This window comes from Morone saxatilis, unplaced genomic scaffold (assembly GCF_004916995.1).
Source record: "Morone saxatilis isolate NCDOM2014 unplaced genomic scaffold, NCSU_SB_2.0 Contig22, whole genome shotgun sequence".
NCBI classification, from domain to species: domain Eukaryota; kingdom Metazoa; phylum Chordata; class Actinopteri; family Moronidae; genus Morone; species Morone saxatilis.
In genome coordinates, this window is record NW_023339785.1 from 154,227 (window position 1) to 159,355 (window position 5,129).

The window sequence follows — 5,129 nt, forward strand, 5'->3', positions numbered from 1 at the left end:
TAAGCGAGCCCTTTTCTATAACAATAATGGATGGATGAATTTTGAGTAGATTATTACCTGTTTCATTAGAGATCAGTCTTCCTGATATTTTTAGGAACTTTTATATATATATATATATATATATATATATATTAACAATCATTAGTACTTAATAGCCTTGTTTTTTGACAAATTCATTGTTTTCATCTTATTGTTCTGTTAGATCTTTGGTTTTAACTTTTCTAATTGTCAGAGATTAAAGGCTGTGTGGATAGAGCTTGTGTTCAGGTCTTCACCGTGTCCGTATGAATTGAAAGGCTGAGATATAGGCCTACTGTGTATATTCTTTTTAAGGTTTTCTTACACCCCTAGTTGGGGTCAGGACACCCCAGGTTTGGAACTTTACAGCTAACAAAGAAATATTACACAAAATTTAACATCTTGAAAATCCCCAAATCACAGAAACTCGCATGAGCTATCACTAGCTGATATGAATCATAATGAAGTGAGATCACAGTTAAAGTCAGAGTGATGCCTTATGATGATAACTGACATCAGAATTGACACATTTCTCTAACAATCATACTGGACATGGAGCTTATTCATAGACATGAAACATTAATTAAAGCTGAGTAAAACATAGTCACTCATGCCTAATGGAAGAGACACAACAATGTCTCACACTTCATACCTCATAATAATACATAATACCTATTGGTCAAAGCAGTGTGAGACAAAAAAAGGGTGCAAAAACTGTGTGTGTGAGAGAGATGACAGGAGAGGCGACAGAGAGAGAGGAAGGAGGGTTGAAATAATTAAAACCGCCAGTAGACCTAGCATAATAGCGCAAGCTTCCCCTGTGGGCGGGGGGCTGCTGGGCTCCCTCTAACATTCCGCACACCACTCACAAGATAAAGCTTTCAAAATGCAATCCTGTGTGTGTGTATGTGTGAGTGTGATACTCACCTCTCTACTTCAAGCCAAACTCTGAGATCTGAAACACAACACACTTAGTTAAAACAGAGGCATTACAGCAACAGACAGCTGCGCACACATGCACGCACACACAGGCTGACAAACGGATATCATGTATGCTCTTTATAACCGTTGGCTCTCTACTCCTTCCTATCGGTTGAGGAGGAATACAACAGATTCAGGGTTACAGTCTTTAACTATACTGCAATTTCTGAGCATTTACATTAATTGAAACAAAATGTGTCCTCTGCATTTAACCCATTCTAAACACTAGAAGCAGTGGGCAGCTGTGAAATTAAACTGTCAATGACCTGCTCTACCAGCTGCAGGATACAATACTGTACAATTTCTGATGCTGTATTTGACTATTTTAGCGTTAGAAGACTCTGCTTTTTCTTCTGCTGTGTTTCAGAGGGAATTTCCTGCTTACTTTGATTAGATTCACACTTTATGTTCAAAACAAGATCCAGAAATGACAGAAAATGAATTACAAATGAAAATAAAAACCTGAATAGGAGCTATGTCTTCAGTAGTAAGGGTGGTTTTTATATTGTGTGTTTGCACAGTTATGGGTCATGGGTTATGGGTTATTAGTCCGCAATCCTGCTGCTGTTGGAGGCTCTAACCTTTCAGGTTTGAGTTTGACGTGTGTGGACACATGGAGACAGTGGAGACAGTTCAGGGTCAAAGTCTGAGGAGTCTAGAATGGTTTGGTGGTTTGTTTTACTGATTCTCTTAAATACTAACAGGCCATTTATATACCAACTATGAGCTGATATCACATATTTTAAGTGCAATTTCATTGCAAAGATGTTTAACAAATCAGTGAAAAACAATTAATTCATGTGCTTCCATTCAGTTTCAGAGCTCACTGAATGGTTTGATGAGTATGAAAATGACAGTTGTCAGCGCTCTCCACCACCACCGTGAAGATGGAATATCTTTTAGAGGAATGCTGCTCTTCCCCGCGGTAGACTTTCAGACACCAGAGAATATATGTCATGGACCACTGAAGCTGTTCATGTTGTAGAACAACACCTTACTGACACATCTGATGTTTGTAAGTTGGCTCATTTGGAGCCCTTGTGTTTACTTATTGTTTATATTGCCCAGAATTATTGCAAGATTCTGGAAAACAGCTAAAGGCTGAGTGGATGCAGTGGTGGCAATAGCTTCTTGTGATCTGAGTTTCTGTGCAGAAAGTGCAAAACAGACAACATTTTGTTATGAATTAGCGCTATACAAATCAAATTTAATTGACATCAAATTGAACTGAATTGTACAGCAACATCTGATAAAGCTTATCACTTGTTGCCCTTTTTTAATTACTGTAGAACTGTTTTTTTTACAATGTTCTTGTGGTATTTTATTGTCCTCTGAGCACCAGCACTGTCACTCTAACAGTTACCATATATATCACTGAGTTCCTGACAAAGAGAGACATATAAAGAGAGTGTTGGAGAAAGAGAGGCCGGGTGTTTTCCAAGAATGCTCTGACTCCGCTTGGCTGGAAACTCCCAGTCTACCCATATAAGGTTTGAGCCAGCCTTTTATTTTGGGGATCATGGAAACTAGGATTGCTGCTTTGGATAAACATTCCCTCTTCCAGTCTGTGATTGCTCCCACTGATAGTCTGTCACCCCACCCCCACCCCCTCCTCCAAGCTGGCTACATACATTCCCTTTTCTAGTCACAGTGGGGAGAGACTCACTTAAAAGGCAGCAGAGGGAGAGGAAGCTTTATCTTACTCAGTCTCTCTCCCTCTGCTCTGGGCTCAACAAGTCCATATTAAGAAGAAAGACCTGCTCTCTTTCTCTCTCACACTCACTCACAAACACAGCTTAGAAAGTCCCACAGTAGGTCATGTCTCGAGGTCTGTCCTCAGGAAGTGTTGCCCCAACTAAACTAAACCAACAAACAAACCTGCCCTCTCCCAGCCTAACTCTGTGTGTGTGTGTGTGTGTGTGTGTGTGTGTGAGAGAGAGAATGGTACATGACATCAAGCTTCAAGCCTCTATCCTGTTGCCGAGTTTCACATCATAGGGAGCATCTTCATATCTTCACCATTACAATCATCACCATCATCTTCACCAGCCTTGATTCAAATACACTTTGTTGTTTAGTACACACTCTTACTATTCTATTAGTCCAACACAAAGCACCATCATATTCAAGTGGCAGGATGAAGCTTTAACCAGTGTCCAGTCTGTAGTCTTAAAGGACTATCACTAGGACAATACACTATTCTCTTTTCGTAGTTAGATTAGATGAGAGGATTGATATCAGTCAGGAAATACACCTACCAACACCTATAAAGCATATCTCACTCTTGGAAAGAAAGGAACAAAGAATAATATCTCCTAAAACATTGATCTATTCCTTTAATTCATTATTTGAGAAGGAGCTCTGTGTGATTTTTGTGTAAATCAGCACAGCACTAACAGAAATCACGTCCTGCCGTGTCATTGTGTCACATCTCACAGACGGTGGCTCTTGTCACTCTTTTATTTATCTATCAAAATAAAACACATTTACCCCTATCTGCGAACAATAAATAGACCCAGAGTTCTACAGCCTGACCATATTCAGAGATACTCAGAGAAATCAGTTCATACACTCTGCCATGGAGCAATTATTTGTTTCTGTTGTAAACATTTCCGATTTTTCAGTGGGAGAAATGTCCACATGAAATCCCTTTTATGGCTCAAAAGCTGAGAAGGGCCCTGGAACAAACCAGGAATATAATGTTAGCTGGTAAGTTGTTGTAAGGGGCCCAAAGTATCTATCAACTGCTGGTAAAATTTAGTTTCTGTAGAGAGAATGAAAACATTCATCTTAGCTCAGGTAAAACAAACATATGACTACTTTTTAATTTCCTTGCTGTTGCTGTTTCCTTGCTGTGGTACAAATGGTCATATATTTTAGTTATAGAGGTACAGTAAAATGGATCTTGAAAATGGGCGGCTGTGGCGCAGAGGCAGAGGGGGTCATCCCCTAATCAGAAGGTTGTTCGTTCGATCCCCAGAAGAAATGGCATTTCCACGAATCCAACCAGGACGAAAACACCCAGTTAGAGTTAAGAAGGATAGTTCATTTTGAATTCTTTTCCGAGTTGTCTTTATATCTTTCATTCTTCTTTCTTTTCTTCTTCTTCTTCTTATTATTATTATTTTTGTTTTATTTAACAGGGACAGCCGCACAATAAAACATTAACCTTGGTATATAACAAGGAGAGATGGCATTGCAACCGGGTTTTAGCAAAATTGCTATTTTCCAGCCGTAGTCCCTGGGCAGGTAAATGGAACATACAATAATATTGCCTTCTGATTGGTTGTGTTCGTTCGGCCGGTGGCATTCTTGCAAATAGGATTAGGAGCACTAGAATGACTGGATAACCTGATTTTTTTTTTTCCCCAAAAACAAGATTATCTGTCTGCATGTATCAGGAGACAGTGAAAACTTCAGCAAATATTGGTCAAAATATGATTTATTTATTTATATAAATTTATAACAGTTTAAAAAAAGCGTGCTCAGGAGGTAGAGTGGTTCAAAATCCGGCTCCTCCTGTTGCATGTCGAAGTGCCTTGAGCAAGATAGTTACACCCCCAACTTAATTGCCTCCTGATGCTGTGCTTAGTGTCTAATATGATGAATGAGTTTAGAATATACCTCTGCCTTTACTGTAATGATGTGCAATGAATGGGCAAAATAGGGGAATGTGGCATGTCATGTAAAAAGTGCATGAGTGTGAAGAAACTAGAAAGGCGCTATACACAATACAGTTCAATTTACTAACTCAGTTATAACTATTCATGCCCTGATTTTGGCCATGACAATATTAAATGACATGACATATCAGTGTCCAGCTTTGTCCCCAGTTCGATTTATAATATTAGTATCATTCCATTTAGATTTTCTCAGTATAAGATGGTAAATGGTAAATGGACCCTGTACTTGTATAGCGCCTTTTCTAGTCGTTCCTGACCACTCAAGCGCTTTTACACCTACGTGCCACATCACTTTCCCACAATTCACCACCAGCGATGGCAAGCCATCGGAACAGAAAACTAATGCCATTCATACACATTCAACCACCCGATGCACGCATTCGGGAAGCAAATTCGGCCGGTTCAGTATCTTCTCAAGGATACTTCGACATGTCGGCACCAGGAGCC

General features: G+C 39.5%; 1 protein-coding gene across 3 annotated transcripts in view; it reads left to right on the forward strand.

Moving 5' to 3' along the window:
- The first annotated feature begins 2,713 nt into the window (after positions 1–2,713).
- The window catches only part of fbxo38 (F-box protein 38), a 38,793-nt gene continuing 36,377 nt past the window's right edge, over positions 2,714–5,129 (forward strand). For all 3 annotated transcript variants that reach the window (XM_035669205.1, XM_035669207.1, XM_035669206.1), the window contains exon 1: positions 2,714–2,931. The gene's annotated coding sequence lies outside the window, so the exon portion shown is untranslated. The remainder of the gene's footprint in view (positions 2,932–5,129) is intronic.